The sequence below is a fragment of the Saimiri boliviensis genome, chromosome 1, assembly GCF_048565385.1.
Source record: "Saimiri boliviensis isolate mSaiBol1 chromosome 1, mSaiBol1.pri, whole genome shotgun sequence".
Classification (NCBI taxonomy): Eukaryota; Metazoa; Chordata; class Mammalia; order Primates; family Cebidae; genus Saimiri; species Saimiri boliviensis.
In genome coordinates this window covers 77,692,183-77,699,166 of record NC_133449.1, presented here as the reverse complement: position 1 = coordinate 77,699,166, position 6,984 = coordinate 77,692,183, and the positions used below count along the sequence as shown (strand labels likewise).

The 6,984-nt window shown below is 43.5% G+C and overlaps 1 long non-coding RNA gene across 1 annotated transcript in view; it reads right to left on the bottom strand.

Moving 5' to 3' along the window:
- Positions 1 to 2,295: 2,295 nt before the first annotated feature.
- Positions 2,296 to 6,984, bottom strand: part of LOC141581014 (uncharacterized) — a 55,439-nt gene continuing 50,750 nt past the window's right edge. Inside the window, exon 3 of the long non-coding RNA XR_012513417.1 lies at positions 2,296 to 3,564. This is a non-coding gene — a long non-coding RNA (uncharacterized LOC141581014). The remainder of the gene's footprint in view (positions 3,565 to 6,984) is intronic.

Below are 6,984 nucleotides of genomic sequence, written 5' to 3'. Positions count from 1 at the left end.
GTCCTGTGCGAAATGCTGATCCCTTTAACCACCAACCTCTTTTCTCTAAAGAATTGTAAAAAAAAAAAAAAAAAAATACATATGCAGGGCACAATGGATTTTGAATCTTAAATGTGTCTTAGTCATTCAGCCAAATTAAGAACTTCTCTCTTAGTTTCTACTTCTGCTCGTTTATCACAAGAATCCTGTGCCATTTATTTACTCATTGCCTCTCAGTCCCACACAGGCCCTTCAATGCTCTACCCTTTGCTGCTGGGGCTGAGAGTCTACAAACTACAGTTCACTGACCCTCCAGCAGCTTCTGGTTAGACTCTGCCAAAGGGAGGCACTAGTGAGAGATCAGAGATGACAGAGCAAAGCTTCCTGCTTTTTTTCCCCGAACATCAGAGGCTACTCTGGCTCTGGCTGCTAGTTACCATAGTGGCAGTGGTATAGAGTAATTCCCAATTCCAGCCACCCAGGGCACAGCAGCAGCACCTCCTTGGCAGTTCCAGCAGCACAGCCCGTGGGCTCAGGTGCAGGCTCTAATCCAGGGAGATTAGCAGTTTCCTAATCTCTGGATATCATCTCTTCTTCCTTCTGCTCCTTCACAACTATTCACCTTCTCCCTTTTTCTCCTCCAGCCCTTCCTACACCTTTGTAACCAATTCCTGCATCAAATCTCCTCTATGTAAAATATCTCAGACGGTTACCTGTTTTGCTGGCTGGACCCTGAAGGATGCAATCACCAGCCCTCAAGGACCTCTCTTCTCCTCTGAGGCCAACCCCAGTGCATGCCAGAAGGGCGCATACATAAAGTGAGCACCTGGCAGCAGCGGTGCCCATTGCCAATCTCTCCTGCCCTGCCAGAACCCTGAGCTAAGCTACCTTCTATCAGACATGGGCAAGAAAGGAGTGCTGTAGAATCTTCAAGCTAACACTTAACAATCACAGCTGATGAGGCCACACTCTGAGACAGATCTATGGCTTCAATTTCTCACCAGTATTTTAGCTCCCCAGGCCAGCTGTCATGTAGCAGGTCTCATTGAGAGGACATTAAGGGATCCGTTTTTCAGAAGTTGGCTTACACTAGCAGAACTCCATTTCCACGTAATATTTATCAACAAAAACCCTCAAACATGCTTCCACAACCCAGTCCCCTAGCAGATTTAACTACTAGACAGCACCCATTTATAAATGAGCAAATGAAATCCTTCTCTTGGATAAGAAGAGCAAGAAAATTCTCTGCTGCAAATAAGGCATTACAGGACTTCAAGAGCTCCCCTGCAAAAGAGACAGATTCTAGACAGGATGTCTCTGCCAGCCCTGCCCTCTCCAGCTCAAGTTCCAGGTAAGTTCTAGGGCCCATTAGTGGGTGGGAGGGGTAAAGGCCAGGGGTGAAGAAGGAGGCATCAGAGCACCAAGATAAGGAAGCTCGTAGATTTTCTACTCAACTTGCTCTCTCTCATTCTAGAAAATATGTTATCAACAATTGCAACCACCACACCCTCATATCACTCCATTGGATTGTCAGCTCAGTGACTTCAAGAGACTTAAACTCTTGTGGGAATAATATGTTTTGATACATTTTATACATTGTCCTGTATACATAAAAATGCTTATACAAGCCTGTGGGACCTAAAACAGGATCCCAAGTTCAATCTTGACACAACCCCAGGACCTGAAGGGAGGTAGGTCCCTTGCATGGCCTTTGTGAAACCAACCAAGATGCTTTAGAGAAGTTTAGGGGACACTCAGCAGGGATAGAGATTGTCAGTTGTGAGGCAAGGTCATGAGTATTTAAAATACATTTACCATTTGTAGATGCAGCTTAGAATACACCTCCACAGTTCTGGTGGAGAATCAGTGTGTATTTGTAGAAGTCCCTCTCGGTGCCAGGGTGAGCTTCAGGGGGTTCTAGGTCTTGGCTCAGCCCACTGGGAGAGCAAGTAACTACCCACACTCAGGCCTCCAAAGACCCTAGCTGTTGTCAGGTGAGGACAGAGTGGGGCCTTGGTGAGAGCCAGGAACTCGGGAGTCTGCTGGGGAGACTACGTATACCTGGTTGCCACTACTTCACTTCCATACAGCTCTCCCATCGCTAAGTAAGACTTTTATTCCTCAAAAACTATTTTGCCCTATAAAAAGCAATCCTTAGGAACCAAGATCAGAATTGAGTCAAATTTACTAATTTTATCTTTTCTTTCTATGTAACCCCCCACCCATCTCCCCTTCTCTCCTCCCTGAATCCTAGTCCTGAGAGTCTTCACAGAGTTCCCAGTAGCCCAGAAAACAGTGAGAGAAGCACAAAACAGGGAAACAAGAAACAGAGCATCTCTACTCACTCCTCCAGACTCATGCACGACCACCTGCCAGGCCCTGGGGACCTGTCCTCCCAGCATGAGGCAACCCTGAAGGACCAAGTCTTCCAAGGACATCTCCCAAGCTTTCCAGGACACCAGCCAGACTCTTTGTGCAAGAGGAAAGAACTATCTTTCGGGGAATTCTTAACAGCTCTTTCCCCTCTGCCCGGGCAGAGAAAAAGCGACGGGTAAACTAGACCAACAGCTGTGCGGACAGTCATTTAGACCAGGGACTGACAGTCAAGAGCTGCTTTAACCTTGGCAGGAGGAGAGGGGGGACTTATCTTTTGTAACTGGTTCCAGCTCTAGAATTCTAACAAAATCACAAACTTTATGACTTACCCAAGTCTGGCACTGTATCCATTCAGTCTCCTATCTCCTGGGTCTATAACTCGCCCAGGAAACCTGCATCTCAGATAAAACCTGGGCTCCAAACATCCACTTGGAGACAAAGACTGTTTTTTTAAATAAACGACCATTTACAGTTTGACAATGAAAACCAACAGAGCATATATATGATGGTTTTCTGGGAGAGTTGGGGCAGATGAGCCTAGACACTGGGATAAATACCCATTTGAGAATTGTTCTGGCCTTGGGCAGGAGGGGATTTCAGGCCAGTGATGAAGATACTTGAAAAAGAATAGGGTGATGTTAATCATAATAGAAATATTCACGACCAATAACATTTGCATACCACATATTATTTTAGAAGTAGTTTAAAACCCATTTGCTCTTTTATTCTTAAAACTTATTTCCACCTGGATGGGCTACAGGCATGTTCCACATGCTCAAATGCATCCATCTTCTCCGCCCACCTCCCTCTGCTCTGGCTCAGTTAAAGACATCAACACTCTTCCAACCCATGGAGCACAAAGCCTGAGAACAACTGACTCATCAGATTGACACACCTTACCTTCAAGTTCTGTGGCTCATTCCTCTGCAACACTTCACGTCACATTTTCTCTCTCCAACCCATCATCAGCACTCAAGGTAAGCCCTTGAGACATCTGTCCTAGATAACTGTCATAGCCCCTAACTGGCCTCTTCCTATGGTCACGCCAGCTCTCAACCCACGGCTGGGTGAACAGCCACAGAACTCACCTATTTGCCATTGCCAGTAGCCTCAGTGTTCTCATCCTTAGAAGTCTCTTTCATCTTGGTCCAAGGACAAAATGGTGCCTCTTTACGCCACCTATTAATGCCTTCATATCAGCACAGAATCCTATATTCACAATTCCAAAATAGAAAGAACTCAGAAGGTGAAAAAACTGGGGGGAATTATTTGATGTTAAAATTTATCATGAGGCTATTTATAATGTTTACCTCACTTAGAATATTCATTCACATCACTACAAAAATATTATTATCTTTGACTATGGAACACTTCTTTAGACCCCACTGGGGGTATTATGAATTATATTTGATATGTACCATCATATCTTGCTAAATCTGAAAAATTCTGCATTTGAAACACATATGGCCCAAAGGGTTTTAGATAATGGATTCAGGGACTGTATTAATGTGTATTAGAGTCATTACTCTCTGTGTCTTATGTGTAGTTATCAATCAGTGAATCCTCAAATTGAGCATGTGTTATACAGAAGGCAAGTTTCCTGGCAGTAGAGGCATCCAGTAGGTTAAAATACTTGATCCTTGACTGCAGGTTCCTATAGCCCTAGCCCTGAAGTAGAACCAACATGCTAGAGTCCCAGTGAGGGGATCTGATGGGAAAATCATCTTCACAAACTTAATGCTCAGGAATAATTTTGAAGAGGAGGTTTACCTACCCTGAGTGGTAAAGATGAAACAGAGAAAAAGTGATAAAGCTCCAGAAGGGCAGTCCAGGTATGGGTGGGTAGGGGTGAAATTCACAAGAAATTCACAATTGCAACCTAGTTGACTATACTCGATTAATAGACTTAGGTACAATCACAGGAGAGTTTGGCCACTCTTTATATAATTATCTTACTTGGATACTACTTCTTCTGCAGCTACCAATGTCCCTACCACAAGTGCAGCCAAAATGTCATCTGTACCCTCAACAACACTGGGCGAGAAATGCTACTTCTGTTCCAAGTACTGTTTATGGAAAGTGCAGTGAATGCTGCAACTATGGAAGATGTGGCTGGAGACTTAGCAGAGGTCAGATCATTAAGGGCCTATTTAGCTAGTGGTAGAGCCTAGAGGCTGAGAGTATGCGTTCAACATTTAACAGCTCAGCAACCCTGGGGAAGTTGCTTAATGCTTGTGTGCCTCGGTTGCTTCAACTGCACCCTGGGGCTGCTGTTGATGATGATGATGAAGATGATACTACCTAATGCTGTCAAGTATTGTAGAGGATTCAGTAAGCATATGCACATAAAGCCCTTAGTAAATATTCAACCAATGAGAGTTGTCGTTAATTATATTACCATTCAGAAGAGCAAAAGAAAGCAACTGAAGGGTTGTGACATGGTCAGACTGGCAGTACAGGACCTGAGGTGGACATGCAGAGTCTGCATTAAAAGGGAGGAGGCCAGGCCAGGCCAGGCTCACACCTGTAATCCCAGCACTTTGGGAAGCTGAGGCAGGCGGATCATGAGGTCAAGAGATCAAGACCATCCTGGCCAACATGGGGAAACCCCGTCACTACTAAAAATACAAAAATTAGCTGGGCATGATGGCATGTGCCTGTAGTCCCAGCTACTCAGGAGGCTGAGGCAGGAGAATTGCTTGAACCCAAGAGGTGGAGGTTGCAGTGAGCCGAGATCGCACCACTGCATTCCAGCTTAGTGCCTGGTGACGGAGCAAGACTCTGTCTCCAAAAAAAAAAAAAAAAGGGAGGAGGCTGGAGGTAAGAAGACCAGTTAGGAGGAGGCTTTGAGGCTTTGTAGTGCTCCAGGCAAGAGATGAGGCAAGGCTGAACTCACAACCATGGTAACAGGATCTAAAAGTAATCTCTGAGTCTAATATAATAAATATCTACGAGCCCATTCTGGTATAAATAAGCAATTAAATTTTAAAAAACAGGTGAGGGAGAAGGGGCATCTATTTCTTACAGTAGAATTCCAATTAATAAATGAGAAAGAAATGGCAGAAATAGAATATCATTAAGCAAATATACTATAGTGGTTATGACAGACGAGAAACATTGATAGTCTAAACTTAGTGGGCAAAAGTATGATCGGAAACAGGATACTTACATAGCCTCAAAATATCTCCCCACTAGATATTTTCTAATTACAAAGAGAAAATAGTAACTCTATAGTGAACTAATCTTGCAGTCACTATCTTAACCAAGTGATTGAAGACCACATCACAGTAGTAACGTGTATTGACATTATGCACCTCCAGATAGGATATACTGAGAACATCGCCTCTGTGAGACTCCTGCCAAAAATGCAGTAAGAGCATTAATCTAACTATGAGGAGACATTAGAAAAACCCAAATCAGGAGACCTTCTACAAAAAGACCAGTACTCTTTTAAAAACGTTAAAGGCATGAAAGTCAGATGGAAAAACTGTCAAAGATTGAGACTAACAAGAAACAACAGTTCCGTGCAACATGAGATCCTGGTTTGAATCCTGAACTGGAAAGGGGACATTCGTGAGGCAGTTGGTGAAATCCAAATAAAACTTATCCACAAGTCAATAATACTGAATCAATGTTAATTTCCTAGTTTCTGTGATTGTACTATAGTTACGTAAGATATTACAGGATATTTGCATTAGGGGAAGCTGGTGAAAGGTATTCAAGAACCTTGTACAACTTTTATAATATTTTGTTAGTCTAAAATAATTTCAAAATACAAAGTTAAAAACAAGCCTAACTCCTTCATCTGACCTATCTTCCTGGGCATCCCAGGGTGCTGAGTGTGGCAATGTGGGAAATTAGGTGGTCTCAAGTTGACAACTGCCACATAAACTACTTATCAACCTCTCCCAGCCACATTGTCACCATAATCACACTTGTTATTATTTATACACTGGTGCTCCTTCACCATTAGCGCGAGGACTCTTTTTTAAGAGTTTATAAGTATATAAGCATATCTTATTCACCCTGGCTCACCTGCCAATGAATGACTGTTGCATGCATTATATATCATCAGTGCTCAGTATGTTTGGAAATGTTTCCAAAGAAAATTTCCCCCAAGGCCATCTTCTTATGGTTAAGTCTGGTCTTACCTGAGAATAGTGAATAATGGAATCGACATTCACACAGCATATTCATTTCAGGGAGCCAGACCCTCCTCATAAAATAATCATAGATCACCAAGTTCTCAGGGGTTAAAGAGAGGAATTCAGAGGAAAAAACTCTTCCAGAGACTATGGGGTTGGATCTGTCATCAAGTTCCACAGGGCAAACACTGGAAAATAAAAATTCCATGTCCGTACTTGAAGATCCCTCTCAAGAAGTCGATGTAAAACAGGGCTCATGTCCACGTCACCAGCTGGGTAGAGCATCCACAGCTTTCACCTGCTGTTTTGTTACCAAGATCTCTAGTTCCAGCAACTCATCTGGAGTCTCTTTGCAGGTCACAGAGATTACTATGGCATCCATGGCACCGTCAGTCAGCCTAGAAGACCTTACACCCCAAATTCATTACGCCAAGGGAAAAGTTAAGCTGGGAACTGGGTCATGCAAACTTGCCTCCCGCTTTTG